This window comes from Ambystoma mexicanum, chromosome 10, assembly GCF_040938575.1.
Source record: "Ambystoma mexicanum isolate Mex_15411 chromosome 10, UKY_AmexF1_1, whole genome shotgun sequence".
Lineage (NCBI taxonomy): Eukaryota > Metazoa > Chordata > Amphibia > Caudata > Ambystomatidae > Ambystoma > Ambystoma mexicanum.
In genome coordinates, this window is record NC_090932.1 from 691,297,233 (window position 1) to 691,315,319 (window position 18,087).

General features: G+C 41.4%; 1 protein-coding gene across 4 annotated transcripts in view; it reads left to right on the top strand.

Annotated features, from left to right (window-relative positions):
• Positions 1-18,087, top strand: part of SLC16A14 (solute carrier family 16 member 14) — a 374,898-nt gene that overhangs the window by 167,930 nt on the left and 188,881 nt on the right. The gene's annotated exons all lie outside the window — the stretch shown is intronic.

Sequence of the window (18,087 nt, forward strand, 5' to 3'; positions counted from 1 at the left end):
ACCAAATTTAATTACCGAACTTCACAGAAGGTAATCGCACAGAGCTGGTAGGAAACGTTTGCCACTGCTCTGCAGCAGCAGCCTGGGCAATACATATTTATTCCTGCAGTGCAAGATGAATAACTAAACAACATGGAGACTAATACCCTCCTCAGTCTGATAGGCAGATGCTGTGTGATGGTGGTACGCTCTGCCACTCGCCTTCACTGGTGGTTCACCTAAGGCCTGTCCCAGCCAGAGTGCAGGGCAGAGTCAAGTAGCTGTCAGGTCAGTGGATTGGTCTGAGCAGATCACTCAAAGTAATCACTTACCCGCCCACCGCACAGACAGACAAACTAATGTGTGGCATGCTTTGTCCTGGGCCAGTCTCAAGCAGCCTGCCTTAGAGTCACATGCATTACCTGCCCCTGTAATGGGATGTAGTAGGAATGCTTAAAAAGCAGTAGCCTACTGCCTAAATCGGTAGGGTTGGCAAGTATGGAACTGCAGGGGTGGACTGGCTTACAGGAAGCTCTGGAGATTTCCCGGGAGGCCCCTGCACCTTGGGCCTCTTTTGAGTGGTAACCTATTTTATTTTCAAATGTTCTAATAGAAAAAGGGTTGGGCTTGCTGAAAATGTGTAACTTGTGGCCACTTTGACCTTTTCTTCCAGGGCCTGTTTTGGTTCCCAATCCAGCCATGCTCACAGGAGAAGCAACATGTTTGCATGCAGTCCTGGCTGATGCAGGTTCTGCTTGATGACCTGTGTGTTGTACACAGCGCAGTGAATACAAGCTCATGTCACTCTAGGCTGCTTGTAGTCTCCATGGCCAAAGTGAAATCCAGCGAGAAGTAACTCGTTTCAGGCACAGATTGCATTCCCTCCAACGAAGGAAGTCATGTTAGTCATTTCAAATGATAACATTGCAGCATCCATCATTTCGCACATTTTCTTGTGGAAAGTGTGTAGTTTATTTTGAAAGCCCAAAAAAACCTTTTTTTATATTAAAATAGTGCTTCACGTACTGTCCTATTTAAACATAGGTTTCTTTCCTTTACATTTTTTCTCAAAGCTGCAAAGATGTTCCGAGGTGTCTGTTTTAATTGTTTAAGATGCAATGTTTCATTTTCTCCATTCTTTGGTGTAAGTGCATTCTAAACATTGGTGTGTGTCATTGTTCCGCATGAAAGCAGCCGGAAGCTCACATGACTCCAACCTATGACATTGATCATCTGGGTCACATGCAAAAAGGAGAACCCGTACTTAATTACACCATACAGCTAATATGTAAGACTCTTCTATTGATGATGTCATAGAATGAACACGCTTAGCAATGATGATGGATGCTGAGCGAACACCTGCACATTGTTCAAAATATCAGCTGGCGCCTGGCGCTGTGAAGATAATATCAACCTACGGCATGCAGACCATTGCTGCGGACCACCAGAGAAATTAGCACTGCTGTATGGCAAGTTGCCACCACCAAGTAAAATCACAGTTCTTCCAGCAATGGCCAAAAAGGAATTTTATCAGCCAATACAAGATGGATGATCGAATAGACCAGGACCTTTTGCTGTAATAACAAGTAGTTACCATTTGAAGCAATGGGCCAGGCTAATATTCCTATAATGTCGATTCTGCTTTTATGCCTTTACCGGTTAATCTAACTAAAAAAGAAGTTCACACCATTAACTCTGTGATTACTGCATTCACATGGCCAACTAAATAGCCAAGATGGAGCTTTAAAAAACTGCATTGACATGACCTAAGGTCAGAGGCTTCCAGATTCCCGGCTTCACGGTTGGTCAACTTCATTGACGTTTCAAATGTCATTCCTGCTTGATTGGCTCCGGTCATCTATTTCTTCCCGACTCCACCAAATGTATAGTGGTGGCTCTGTACCTTGATGGCGCTCTGCGGTGCGTGAAAGGATTTTGCAAAATACTTAGTTACTCTACGCTTTCATAGTAATATATCATTATTCAATAATCATTTTGCACCAGAAATATATAATTATTCAATAATCATTTTGCACCAGAAATATTTAAACATTTTCACTTCAAGCAACAGGGCAAGACTGAAGTAAGCACACTTGTCCAGTTAGTCAGTGGTCCAACTTTTTTGACAGTCAATAAAAACAAAGTCAAGTTTGGATGACCAGGTCAACATGAAATATTTATTGTTTAAAGCTTTTTTTCCAAGCAAACCTCTAATGGACACTAAAAAGAGTCTATTTATTCTTTGTAAAACCTATCAAGGTACTAAATCTTGCAACCATAAAAAAAAGGTCAGCAGTATAAACTCAGATATTGATGGAGTAGAGATAAAATGGTGGAAATGCGTCAGGTATTCGCGCTCAACACTATTATTAGGGTAAGTCTTGGTCTTCCTAAGAAGTCATTGTTATCCTCAAAATATAAATCATGAACTTTCAAATACATGCTGTGTACCTATCATCTGTATCTGTAACTGAACAAATGACTCCAGGCAAAGTATACGCAGGTCCCTGCTGCAGGCACTCATAGCACCACTCAGCAATACTCAAATGGTTCTGGGTCATCCTAGATTCTGCTATTTCCATGGCTAGTCATAGCCCCAAAATAATATGTTCCTCCTACTACTCTTTGTTGCTGCACAACCTCAGAATCTTCCTGTCCCATGTAAACGGCTCATGCACCACCCCTGCCATTGCAGGCACAACGTCTGGTTATTATAATACCCCCTCTTAAGGGCTCTCCAGTGTATGGTCCAGCTTCTACAGGCATTATTGAACTCGGTTTTGTTACCAGCACCTCTGGGGGAGAACACATCACTTTTGTCTTACTTAAGATGCATTGGCTACCAGTTAATGCCATAATCTCCTTTACATCTGTTACTTTGGCCCACTATGGGCCTGCTTCTACTTACTTAAAACAATTATCTGACATCATTGCTTAGCCAGAGTAATTTGCTAAAACAATCTGACATTTATTTACCATGCAGCCCTTAGTAAGCTCCAGAGCCAAGGTTGCTTTTTCCAGGTGCTGGATGCCAACATTTGAAATTTGCTGCCAAAGCATCTGAGACTTACAGACCACTTGCTGGTTTTTATAAAACACAAGTTGAAGAGTCACTTTTTCTATCCCTTTCACTGCCTCCTTGCTGCCATCCTATCGGTAGAAAGGAGGAGCGAATGATTCGCACTCCCGCGGGCCAGAGGCAAATGCCAAACTCCAAAATCAGTAATAAAAAAACCCACCATGTACGAAATACAAAGGGGGTATTTTATTAAATAAACAAAAAAACGAAGCTGTGCAAAAAAAAGAAAATGCACATGAGGCAGCAAAATACAGGCAGACAGACAGAGGGAGGACGCCGTGGGGCACGACCTGCTAAAAACGCATTTTGCACTCCACTGAGTGCTTGATCACGTAAGGGGGAGGAGGGAGGACAAGCATACATATCCAACATTGAAAATGGTCCTTCCACTCTGTTAGTTGGCTCAATAAGGGCCAGACAATACAATGATAACACTGGCGGCCATGATGGAGTGGACTCAAGAGCTTGTAGATCAATGCGGACAAAACAAATAACAAAATGCCATGTACATAGATGCATAGTGCAATAATACCGATGCCAATAAATGACAATACGGCAAAAAGCAAAAAATAAAGCCGTTTGATATGAAATACATCAAATATATGTCGAAATGACAAAAGCACATGGAACATGCACAAACAGCAATAATAATGAGCACAAAGAAACCGCATGGCAAAAAAGGTCCTCAAATTGAAATTAGATCATACATGCAAGTGAATAATAAGATGACAAATATTAAGAAAAATGGTCAAATACACTGACAATAAGATGTTAAAGTATTAAAACCAAACAGTAGTAAGCAGTAAAACTGACCAACAAGAGGTGTGCATACAGGTGACATAAATGTTAAAAGCCCAAACAGAACATACAACAATGGTGGTTGGCAGGCTATTAAAACCTAGAGTAAAACGATGACTAAAGTGCTAGTGCAAGAGTGGAGAAAAACAATGTTTTAACCACCATTGAAAGTGAGATATGTTAGTGTCTCACAATAACAAGTCACTTGGTAAAAAGCCAAAACCCAACCGGACCAAACGGCATAATAATTATGCGTGGTCCTGTATGACGTAGGGCACAACCCTACTGAATTTAGAAACACAAAGGGTTTAAGAACAATATGTAAGAGCACACCTCAATATAAAATCTACACAAAGGTCATTACATCATGGGTGCCAACTACGGCTGCTCATAAACGGACTGGTTAGTGGTATAGTCATGAATAGGGGCAAAATATTAAAACACATATGAATATGGACAGTTCGGGCATAAAGTGCATAAGTAGCAAATAGCTAAGAGGAGAGCTCTCCATGCTAAAGTGCAAGTGCAAAAAGAAAGCTCGAGCAGTCCAGGCAGTCAAGAACAACAATGGCAATTGAATAAAACATATGTGCAAAGAAACGGGGGTGGGGGGCCCAGAGGAATAAACCCTCATATCAAGATGAAATCCATGAACTCAAATAAATAGAACCAACCATCTATACGCAGAAAAACAAAAATAAACAGAGAGGATAGGACCAAGAAAAAATATATTCCTCCTAAAACAGAAAACTCCCCACAAATAGCAGTGGCGAGCAGCCCGTTGTAGGCAAAAATACAAAATCTTAAATGGATAAGATAGAACTACTCAAATCCAGGACTTGAAAAATCCCTGCAGGAACAACAGTGAAAAGTCATCAGAGCATAATCATGGAAGAAAAAGAGAAAGGACAAGGAAGAACAAAATGAAGAAGAATACACAATTAAGAGAGAAATTAGGTCCCCAAAAAAGTATATAACTCCTCATCCACATTGTGACCCGTGGGCGACTTGTCCAAAATGAATCTTGTCTCAAGTTGTCTGAGTTTTAGGACACAATCCCCGCCTCTGGGATGTATGGGTACATGTGCCACTGCAAAAAAGGTTAACAATTTAAAGTCATTCCCATGTTCCAGTTTAAAGTGTTTAGCCATTGGGTATGCTGGGTCCAAGTTCTTAATGGCTCTGAGATGTTGCAGAATACGGAGCTTGAGTTTGCAGGTTGTACTCCCAATGTAGCATCTCATGCATGGGCAAGACAGGATGTACACCACAAACGTAGTGTCACAATTTATAGAGTATTTGATCTTAAAAGGAAATGTGGTGACTGGATGTGCGAATTACTTCAGCACGGTGGCATGTGCGCAGGCTTTACATTTCATGCATTTGGAAAATCCCATAGAAGAGACGAGTAGCCAGGTCATGCTTGGTACATTCTTATCAACGGGGGGCAGAAAACTGGAAACCAATTTATCTTTGAGGGATGGCACATGTTTAAAGGTCATAGTAGGGCGTTTGGACAGTACAGAGCTAAGATCATTATCTAGAGTTAAGACATGCCAGTGTTTTTCCACGATTTTACGTATGTCATTGAAGGCAGTGTCAAAAGAAATGATCAATCTAGGATCATCATTAGTACTGGATTCGACAGGTTTATTATCGTACAAGAGTTTGTCTCTAGACATGCCACGTGCCTTGGTGTATGCCATCTCAATAGTTCTTTTGTCGTATCCTTGTTTCAGAAATGTATCCGCTACCAATGCACAATGATGGTCAAACCAGACAATGTTCGTACAGTTCCGTCGAAAACAGATAAATTCACCATAGGGAATTGATTTTTGCACGCTGGAGGATGGCAACTGTTGGCATGGAGGGGCAGACCAGTATTGGAAGGTTTTTTGTGTAATGCCGTGTGAATGCCAGTGCTATCCAGCATAACAATGACATCTAAATAAACAATCTCGGAGCGGCTGTGACATTCAGTGAAGGTGAGATTAGCCTTGTTGGTGTTAATGTCCTTAACAAAAGATAGCCAGTCATTCTCTGTGCCCTTCCAAATAATAAACACATCATCTATATACCGCCACCAAGAAACAATTTGTGTCGGAAAACAAGATGAGAGTAAATCAGACAAAAAAGTGGCCTCCCACCACCCCATCGTAAGGTTAGCATAGGACGGGGCAAATGTGCTGCCCATAGCAGTCCCCCTAACTTGGCGCAAGAAAGACCCATCAAACAAAAAAACATTATGTTCTAGACAGAAAAGAAGCATCTCCAAAATCATAGAACTGTGTCCAAGATAGTTGAGAGAACGTGTGTCCAAATAATATTTGCATGCATTGATACCAACAGTGTGTTCAATAGAGGTATATAAAGAGACCACATCCAGTGTGGCCAAAATCAAACCTTCTTCCCAAGGTATGTTAGTCACTTGTTGTAAGAAATCCTTAGTATCCCTAAGGTAGGATGGCAATACTGATACAAACGGGAGAAGGGTTTCATCAATAAGTTGTGCCAGATGTTCTAATAAAGAGCCACATAAAGTGACGATAGGCCTACCAGGGGGATGTCTAAGTGATTTGTGAGTTTTTGGAAGAAAATAGATGGTGGGAACAGTGTGACGTGCAGGGATGAGGAATTGAATCAAATCATCCTCTAATAGATCTTCACTCGCCCACTTGGTACAGAGAACAGTGAGTTCAGCTGTTATTTCAGCAAAAGGGTCTTTAGAAAGTTTGGTATAGCACAAACGGTCATACAATTGCCGATTGGCTTCAGCCACATACTTAATTCTGTCTTGTATGACAATATTTGAACCTTTGCCGGCAGGTTTAATGACAATACTGGAAAGCTGTTGTAGTTCACCAATGGCCAAAAACTGAGCAGCGGTGAGGTTCTGCTTATTAGGCCTGGTATTTTGCTGTAGTTTTCTCAGATCGCTGACACAGAGATCGTAAAATGCCTCAATGCAGCCCCCCACCGGTAACTGTGGATTAAATCTAGATTTGCTCTTCAATTTAGTATGTGTATCCCAATTAGGGTTAATATCAAAGTCAAGTAGAGCGAAGTTGGCCAAATCAAAGTTGTCATCATCAAGGCAAGCTAGATCCATAAGGGAAGGAATATCTGTGATAAGTAGATCAGTACCACCAGTACGTTGTGTTGAGCGCTTGGCCGGTGTGGGATTAGCAACAAAAAACTTTTTTAGTTTAATTTTGCGCAGGAATTTATCCAGGTCAATACGTGTTTGCACATAGTCAAAGTTCATGCTGGGACAAAAGTTGAGACCAAGAGGCAAAAGCGATTTTTGTGGTGCGGTGAGGACGTGGGGCGATAAATTAATTATTTGGCAACACTTCATGGTATCCATTGTTAATTTTTGATCCCAGAGTGCATTAATCTGCCCTGTTGCTGCCCCTTTAGACCATTTCCCACGGTAGTGGCCGTGTAATTATGGTTAAATTGCTAATCCCATAGGAGGAGCACTTTTTGGGCAGCTTATAACTTTGCTCTCCCTGGACGAATCCTCACCAAACTTTGCAAAAAAAGTATATGGCCCACTCTGATTTATTTGTGATTTCATCTTTGATGTCCTGGGTTTTAGTCTTAGCAGTGCAGAGTGGTGGCGCGAGTTATGGTTGCTTAGCTTACCATAACTGGCGAATTTCAGGGGTTTTTCGGTTTTACTTGGAACCATAACGTCTGTTTAACAAAGTTTTTTCTTTGAATTTCATAGTTTTTTTTTTAGTCCAACTTAACCATAATGTCCCTTTAACAAAGTTTTTTAAGCGAATTTCAAAGGTTTTTATTAGTGCAACTTAACCATAACGTCCCTTTAACAAAGTTATTTAATTGAATATATATATATACACATATCATAACATAACATTCACTAAGAAACTTGATTGATGGCATCCAGAGGCGAATATAGGTTACCTTCATTGTAATCTTTGGGGAGAAAATTAAGATGATATGTATGTAGAAGCTCCTAAAATAATGAATTGCAAAATCGATTGATATGTTACATAGTTAAAGTATGTTGCTAGGTTTAGGGTTATTAAGAACTCCTCAGTTCAAGGGAGGTTATATGTATTTGTTTCAACAACTGTTGCACACATGTAAATAGCTAAATTCAAGCAAAAGGAGCTCCCTTCAGTTAGTGTATGGCTTCAAGAGCTGCTGGATATATTGTATGTGGAAAAAATATAGTTGTCTAAAGGACATTTTTCACAATTTCACTCTTTCTGTAGGGGGGTGGTTAAACAGTTTTCTATCAAGTCAATAGATTTAGGCTGTTGATAAGCCAAGTAGGAGGGACATTGACTATGTTTAGGTAAATCTAGCTCTTCTTCCTGGAAGGCTTCATACATATCCTTGATGCATAGAGGCTAAAGTGATGGAACAACGGCCCTCAGGCGACCCTATGCGACTTGTCGTATTGCAGTGATGAGGTGCTCAATTTCCTTTTTTGAGTAAAGTGTACTTGGGTAGTTATCTTTATTTTTACAGTCCATGATTGCTTTCAGTAATTTCTGCTTGATCTTTAGGTTCTTCCATTTTGCACAGGACTGTTGCCTTTTAGAGTTATTCATCCGGGCTAACACCACATGGCTAATCTTCACATGACCGTCATCACCGAACAGTCTAGAGGAGACAATAGTAAAGGGCATTTTCCCCAAATTCATAAACCACCAAAAACGCATACTACAAAGCAACAACTACGACCTTAAATAAACACTACCTGTCAACATCAGACCAAATCTCAATCATGCATCAATGATATGTATTTTTTAAATGTTCCTCTGAAAGGCTGGCGTAGCTTCCAGAACAGTGTGGGCTATTTTGCTCCCCTTTTCATAAATGCTTTCAGTACAGTTACATAGATTAAGGTCATTTTGATTCATTTTCACTAGACAATTTTAAGGGGAATTTTAAACCCTTGGTATAGTGGACAACTGTGCCCAAACAGACTAACTCTTCTGAAGGTTGGCTCCTTTTCAATAGCTTCTATGAATACAAATGATTACAAATTAATGTATATGTTTTGGAACTCACTGTGTATCTGTATACTTTCCTACTTGTAGGCTCTCCCCTTCTAGGAAGACATATCCACACAGGCCCGATTATTGCTATGAAGCTGAATTAGTATTTACAACAGCCAATGCGGGCAGCCCAAATAGCCATGTTTGGTCCGAAGTATCTCCCTATTTACTTGGTTGAAAGCAGATTTAAAATCCACAAAAGCCACGTACAATGTTGCTGAGCTATTTATGCAAGTGGATTGTATAAGAAAATCTAAGGCTCTAATGTTATGGGCTGTCCCTGACCCTGGATGGAATCCATTCTGAAACGTGTGGAGGATATTATTCACATTCACCCATTTCTGTAGTTCTTTTAAGACCTTTGTCGCGAACAGTTTGCTGGTGACATCCAACATGGACAGCAGCCTGGAGTTGTTAACATCCATTCTCACCCCATCTTGTAGATGCGTAGGAAGATATACTGCTGCCATAAGCTCTGGATTGCTCGTTCTCTGCAGACACGGGCAAACAGAATAAGCATGACATGTGCCCAGTTCTCAGGGTCCCCTTTTAGAACCACGTTAGCTAGGCCATTAGGCCCTGGGGCTCTTGATGTCTTTAGCTTGTTTATAGCTAAAACAAGGGTCTTCTTGTTAATTACCAAAGGCCAAGCCAGGTCGGCCGATGGATATACACTTGGAGCCGAGGGGTCACAGTATTTTGTGCTAATATGGACACACCAGGCTGCTCCCGAAATCGGGTTAACACAGTTCTTGTCTTTTTTCCTCCCTGACTTTGGCCAGTAATTTCCATCAAAGACTTGGGTGTACTTAATGTTACTTAGCACCGTGCAAGCTCTATTGCGACCTCCCTCTCTGTGCACCACAGTGTAGACCCATGCCTCAATTTCATTTGCCTTTTTACCCTTGAGCCCTTTCCAGTCAAAGTAACCCTCTTTAAAAACCCTTGCACACAGTTTACCAATTTTAACCTCGGTCCAAAAGAGACGGTTCCCTGCATGGTTAGGTTCAACATTGCCACCCTTGGGGATGTAAGTTTCACTCATGTTCATTTTTAGATCAAGCGTCAACAGAGTGTGGTCACTATATGTGCTGGGGACAGATATGACAATATTAACCATTTCCAAAAGGCGATTATTACCTGCAAAATAGTCCAGAGTCGCCACCCTCCAACCCCCGGACTAGGTAGGGCCGCCAGGGCAGTCTCTTTCACTCGTCCATTGAGCAGGAATAGGTTCCATTGCTTCAAGTAACCAAGCCACGGCAGCCCTCTGGCGGTCAGTGTTTTATGTGGCATAGAGCTTGATTTGGACACATTCTCAAAAACCGGCCCTTCAGATCTATCCGCACATCTAGCATTCCAATCGCCACACAATATTAACGGATTATGGAGTGCCATTTCTTCCCAATCGGTCAGGACGAGATCTAAGTTATCAAACATGTCCCCAGCCACATCCTCGCCTAGTGGATCATAGATGTTTATATTTAACACACGTTCAAGGTAATTCCACATTTTCGTAGAAATCTCAACTGCCAACAAATGTTTCCTCAGATTCATTAAGGCTAACTAGTGAGGGATTTAAACCATTTCTAGCCCTAATCAAGACACCCCCAGATGGTCGACCCACTTTCCCTTTAACAGCCTTAGACTGAAATACAACAAACCCATCAATATTGGCATCAAATGTTACCCACGTCTCGTGAAGTGCACAGATGTTAAATTCAAGCAGGGCATTCGATTCGGAGACCCACCCCCACCCCTTACACATCCAGTGTGTGAAGCCACAAGTATTCCAACTCGGTATGCGACAGCTTCAATGGTTATGCCTGGATTTGGGAGGAAATTCCCAGCCCTTAATGTCATTGTACTTTACTCCAGAGTCGAGTGCTACATTTACAGTAGGGGCTTTCACCACAGATTGTGGGCCCTTGCACTGGGGACAGCCCATCAACTGAGAAAACACATTATGATTAATAATTCCTGGAGATTTCATCCTCTTCTTCAATCACAACGGGCGTAGCCACCCTTACCTGCTGAGCAGTCGGCCAACTAACCGGCACAGTGGGCAATATGGCAATTGCCTGTTGTGGACCATCTTCATTCATCAGCCAGCTGGTCAGAGTGCCAGCACCATGGACTGATCTCCTTTTACGGCATGCAGCTCATTGCCTTGACTTTCTAGTATTTAGAAGGATATCTGCTCTCACCAGGGAGTTGAGAGGCTGGGGTTCGATGCTAATCAACTATGTGTTCTGGCACTTTTTGGCTTTGCTGCCAAGGTGTATAGGTGCTTTTTACACCTCAGCTGTTTACGAGTGAGTAGGCTGGATTGTGAAACTTGGCTTGCTTCATTCGCTTCATCTACAATATTTAGTTCAGCAGAAGCGGTAATAGAGCATTTCTGTATGGGAACATTAGAGGCTTCAGTACGAGATTTAGGATTGCTGAGGGGCTGCTTGTTTGAACAAGTCAGGTCTAATAGCAGTGACATCATAGCCCCTTGATTTTTAAGGTCTTCGTGAATTGCCCCACAAAGTTTCAACAAGATCTTAACCGCAAATTGAAGGACCCCAAGACTAAGCCACTGTTGGGGTCATCCATCAGTGTTGCTTGCGGACAGAGGTTGTTGTTAACAGGAGATGGTACGAAGTCCGTATTTGTTTCATACTTCATTTTGGGGCTTTTCAGGGAGATTTTTTAGGCTTCCATGTAAAGCGTAGCACAGCTTTAACAATGAATTATTGTCAATTTCATGGAGCGAGAAGCTTTGACTCTCCTGAATGGGGTCTGCAACCTCCTCCACGATAGATACATTTGATGACTTTTTCAGCCCCCAAGGCTTGGAGGGGAAATAAGCATTACATGTACCCCTCATCCTTGATTGGTTCGCTAGTATTCAATATTCCCCAGCTAAGCTGAACTCACTGGGTCGTTCCCCGTTGCGCCAGTGTTCGGATAGGGGTGGCGGGGGCTTTCCCATGTCTAACGCCATACACCTTGGAATTGCATGTGAGGGAATGGTTGGAGCGCCCCTGGGCTTTCGCAGGCATTTTCACCATTTTACAGCAGATAACACCACAATGGAGGCTCCTCAGAGTTATGTATTGAAATGCGTCCCCAAAATAACACAGGCTCCACACGTCTCACCTTGTACCCAGAGCAAGTTTAAATGCCGCCTCATTCTTACTTCAGTGTTAAGGAGTCTTGTATAGCAGGAGAGAGGGGGGAAAAGAAGGTGGTTCACTGCCCCCACCATTCCCCAAACGGACCACAGACAGACCACTTTCGCTTGCCACTTCCGCACCGCACTCAGCGCTGTGCCGTGGATGAAATGGAAACTGCAGGATGGGGCTCCTCCCAAAATTCCAAAAGCACTGCAAACAGACTCACCGGGTCTCCACAGACACGCGACTTTCGCTTGCCACTTCTGCGCCACGTATATTATACTGGGGGCTAGGAGCACTCCAAAGTTTAGTCAATGTTTTTTGTGATTAAGAAACTAGTAATGGGGTGCAAGGGAAATAAACCAACCCTGACACTAGGTATTGTTCAAACTGAAAAAACAACAGATGTCCTCAGACTTGTGGAACTCTCCCCTCCCTCGCACACCCTATTTGTGTTATACAACTACAGAGAGCTTCAATATATTCTTTACAATGGGAAATAAAATACAAAAGTACCTTCCAGTTGAAATATAGTAAAACATTATTTTTTACTGTGCTTATATAATAAATTACATCTGAATGATATTACATCATATATTCAGTTTCAATTGCATTTACATTTAGTGCCTTATAATTCACACAATTTCATATTGTACATAAATAAACAAATCCAACTATTTCGAGATTTTGTGATTATTCTTGCTTAAATGTTCACCAATATGCAGCCAACAGTACACAATCAAACTGTATTCTCATCAAATTCTCCTCATTTGATTACACTGAGAAGTTCTCGGTAACTGTAGTACTTTATTGTCCTAAGAATTTGCTCAATGTGTTTCGGGAATTTGTTCCCTTTATCAGGAGATTTTTGATTCACTGTGACGCTTCTCACTTCATCTTATCTATGAAAGTAATATACACCTGTGCCGTGAATCAAATGGAAAGTGCTGGCTGGGGCTCCTACCAAAATTCAAAAGACACTGCAAAGAGACTCGCCGGGTTTCCACTGACGGACCATTTTAACTTGCCAATTGCGTGCCGCGCTCCGTGCTGTTCCGCGGATGAACTGGAAACTGCTGGCTCGGGCTCTCCAAAAATTCAAAAGACACTGCAAACAGACTCGCCGGGTCTCCACAGACAGAACACTTTCGCTTGCCACTTCCGCGCCCATCACAAGTTGTACACATCCACACTGCTCTGTTCGCCACCAAATGAATAATGAACTTAACATCATCTCTATTAACATTGTGTTCACTGTGAATGCACGCAGACCAAAAACATATCGTGTTGGTGCCTTACTACAGAAACACCTAATCCACAAAAATGAATCCAACAAAATTAGAAAGGACGGGGGTGTACGCCAATGCCTCCCAACAGATGCTTTCATAATTAGGCAGTCATTCACATTACAAATCTCTTCATGGCATAGTTTCCAAACACAAACCTGATCAAATGGAAAACATTGTTCATACAAGAAAAAGCACTGATTATTGTTGACATTTAAAATATCATCAATCTCTATTGCACACCATAGAGTTTTGGTTTAGACCCCTTCATTGAAATGTACTAATTCTGCGGGTGACTAACTTAGTCAAAGATTCTGTGCTTGGCTGGAAATGGGTTTATGGTCATTCCATCAAATTCTTTCCATCGAATGACCATTCCATCTAAAAAAAATGCATCGAAAAAAATTACCATTGAATGCATGTTTTTTCCGTTTTTTTAAAAATAAATGGGGCAGGTACCCTCAAACCCCCCATTTTTTAACCCTTTAAAACCCATTATAAATAACACTAAACCCTTTACCTCGAAAAAATATGCATTGAATGCATATTTTTTCGATGCAATTTTGTCGATGGAATGGCATTCGATGGTAATGTTTTAGATGAAATGACCAGATACCCTGGAAATGTATTGGTAGACCTTTGAAGGCATTCAGGACCTTCATTAATAATACAAAACTACACCCGCAGTGGAGGCTACAGGTATTCCCAGCAGGTAAATAATGAATGCTGTATTGTGATCAGCATTTCTCCCATTCAGGAACACATTTCTGACTGCTAATCAGGAAACTCGCCCTAATTTATCGGAATGCATCCCATTGGTATATCTGACTATAACACGACCGCTAAAGAAATTAGTGATTCCATCCAACAAGACTGGTATATGAAAATTGACACTTTACTTAACCTCAACCTTCTCAATTCTGTAAAACCTTATTTTCAAAGACTACTTTCCTCACCTCTAGCCCAACCATACTTCACTTTTACACAACTAAGCCACTGTTAATGCAGGTACTTACTTCCTGCACACACATTTCTTTCAGATCATCAAAATTAAAAGAAAAAGAATTAAATGAGAAGTCCAGAAAACCCATAAAAAATATAATAGCCAGACTTCTGACATTGGTCTTACATATAAAGATTTCTCCATGGTTTTATGTGCCTCTTCTCAAGGATTTAATGACATCATGTTAAGAGATTTCTTCATTCGCTATTTATTTATTTTGTATTTTTTTTACATTTGTATAGCGCACAAGGCAGCCCCTAGGCATCGTGGCGCTATGCAACCTAATTCACGTTTGCTTTTACGTTTACAGTTTAATTACGTGTTTATCTCGTCTACGCCTTCGCTTCATTCCCCCCAACACTACGTTTCGAATCCCCTTTTGGAATTGCTATTTTCTCCAGAATTCTTCATAATATATCTTTAATGCTGTGCACCATTGTCATTTGAGTATCCTGGTTCACTCAGGTTAAAATATTCAGTAGCGAGCATTGTTTTAAAACAAAACCATTTTCGAACCAGACATGTTTTTTTAATTAATTGGGATCAATTATTTACAACTATCAACAAGAAGTTGTGAGCAGTGAAAAGGGGATTTAAAAGTCAGAGAAACAGATGTTAAGCCAAACAAAAAAACAGCACAAAATGACGGTGTATAAATGAGGACAGGAGGGGCATTTCCAAGCAAAAAAACGTAATGGGATTGAAGCGGGGGCTGATGAGGGTGCCATGTTTTGAGCGTTTAAAGAAGTAAAGACGACGAAGTCCAAGGGGTAATTATGAGTTTGAGGGGAAGTCGTTGGACAAAGATATAAATGAAAAAGTAAACACGTGCTTCCTCGGTATTTTGTTCTGCTCGATGTAGATAAATGCATGTTGCATAGATGATAGATTACGGAATTATAAGACTACCAGTATCAGAGCCAGCCTCTTACTTTAGCTTTCAATATATGAGGTCCCCCAGGAACCTCACATACTACATGCACACGTCAAACTATAACAATATAATTGTATTTCTACATCAGCTTGCAAGCAGGCACATCGCACATTATCTCCAAGTACACATTCCTTGGGGAGGAAGGATTGCTCAGGGGCAACGCGTTTGTCTTGGAAGCACCACAGGTTTGAATCCCGGTCCCGCACATAGAAACCACTCGCTGGTATTAAGCGCGTTATAAATGAACATTTAAATAAATAAATACATACATATGTCATGTTCACACGAAAATGCACTTCTAAGTAAAAAGTCAGAATGCTGTGGTTGAGTGTTCTACAATTACACAAGCAACCAAGAAAGACTTCAAATAATGATTCTGAATTTTAGTAAAGAAAGTCATTAAAAGTCAAAAGCAAATTTTAGCTTAGTCTTAGTCCAACCTCTTGTTTGTGAGTCTATTGTCGCTACCTGTAATTCAACAGTAGATTTATTTCAGGTTAATGGCCTCCTTAATTCCGGCAGCTGCACCTCTATGCATTCCACCAAACCTTCCTGCCAGTGTGGGTTTATTTTTCAGTGCATTACAAGTTCTTGAAGTCAGGTGGTACAAAGCCTCCACCTGACCAGTACGATGACCAGCGACCCATATGACAATAATATAGTCATTGCTAGACCGAACTATACAAAACTATATACATTTTGATTCATAAAGACCACTAACTGAAGATTTATCACAGAAAGTCGGCCCTACAGATAAGGGATGTATCAGCCACCTTTGCTCCCTAAAAATAAGCAAATACTCCCAAAAAAGTAAAATAAGGACTACAAATACTCCCAACAAAAACATAGAAGACAGACACATAAGAGCCTGTCCTCACCTTTCACCCATGCAGCTCCATGGGTATATTTGGACCAGTAGTACACGTAGAGCCACAGGAAGAAACTATTATTATTACTGCCTGAACTGATGAGGTGAACATTTATTTTTTATTTAAAGGAATAACTCAATGCAAAGAAATATTAATTTCAAAAGCATTTCTGTTTTAAAAGCTTTTGTTTCTACTGCTTCGTTCATTATTTGACACCCCTCCTCTTCTCTCACTCCCGTAAACCCGGTCAGTCTTGGCTTACTCCTGCCCTTACCTCTCTCCACTCTGTAAAGCCAAAAGGTGCTGAAAGAAGTCCCAGTCCCCTTCTGTCCACTCCTCTCTGCTCTTTCTTCACTGCCCTCTTCTTATGATCAAATCTTTCTTAGTGCTCAAAGAGGCTACTTTTCTGAACTTACGCTTTCTCGCTCCCATCGCCCACGTTCATTATTCCAGCTCTTACACACCAATCTCTCTCACAGACCTCATGATCACTTTCTTTTCTCATCCCTTTCTTCCTCTGATTTCGCGAAACTCTTTACCTCCAAAAATGTTTCTATTTGCTCTTCTTTCTCAACTTCTATCCCTTCCTCCCTCCCTCCCACCCGTCTTCCCAATTCTACCCTCCTATTCATTTTCCTCCAGTTCTCCTCTTTGTAATTGTGATACTTCTGACCTTCTCGCTCGCGTTCATCCAACTGCTTCTCACTCTGATCATCTTCCCTGTTCTCTAATCACTAAAATGTATCCACACCTTCTTCCATATCCCATCTGTCTCATTAATTTCTCTCTCAGCTAGTTTTGCTTTCCTTCTCTGTTTAAACATGTGCAAATTCTTCCCATCCTGAAAAAAACTCTCATGACCCCTCTATTCCTGCCAACCTTTGTCTATTCTCTCTTCTTCCTTTTCTCTCTAGAGCATGCTATTTACTCTCAGGTTACTCCCTCTTGCCTCCATTTCAATCTGGTTTTCGTCCTTCCCACTCTACTTAGACTGCACTTCTGCATGTATCAAACACTCCTCTCAATGCCCGACATTCTAAACGTTCCTCTCTCATTATCCTTCTCGACCTTTCTGCAGCATTCGATACCATCGCTCACTCACTTCTTCTTTCCACCCTCTCTTCCCTTTTTTGTGGTCTGTTCTTGAATGGTTTCTTATCTTTTTTATTGTTCTTACTCAGTGACCTGGGTTTGCCAAATGTCTCTCACCTGTCCCCTTATTTATGGGTTCCCTCAACGGTCTGTCCTTGGTCCACTGCTCTTATCACTTTACAGGATTCTGCTTTCTGCACTTATTTCCTCTTCTAATTGTTCTTTTCTCTTCAGGATGCCGACACCCAAATCTTTTTCTCTTTCACTTCTTTTTCTAACACATTACACTGCACTATTTACAACTTCCTCTCTGCAGTCCAACACTGGATATCATCCCATTTTCTTAACCTCAACCCCTCCAAAACCAAGGTCTTTTTCTTTTCCCGCTATCATGATTCCCCACTATCTTCCTTTCTCCCCTTCGACTTGCAACTTAGGTGTAATCATTGACCTTTCTCTCCACTTTTCCCTTCACATCCCTCTACGGCACGCTCCTGTCACTATGCTCGTCTTAATATTCATTGCGCCCGTCCTTAGCTCTCCTTCCATGCCACTAAGCTTCTTCTTTTCCGGGTAGTCTTTTCTCGTATTGACTACTGTTCAGCTCTTCCTCTTGGTCTTCTGCCTCTCATCTAGCCCCTCTTCGCCCTGTCTATAATTCCTCCATTCGTCACCTTTTGTCTCTCCCTCCTCGTTCCTCCATTACATCCTCCTTGCTTTCGATATGTCTTCTTCCTTTTAAATCTCGCCTCCGAAACCATTTCCTCTCTATCATTTTCAAGTGCATCCATGGTCTCGTTCCTCTCTATCTCTCTTCCTTAACATCACTTTACTCCCCCTCCCA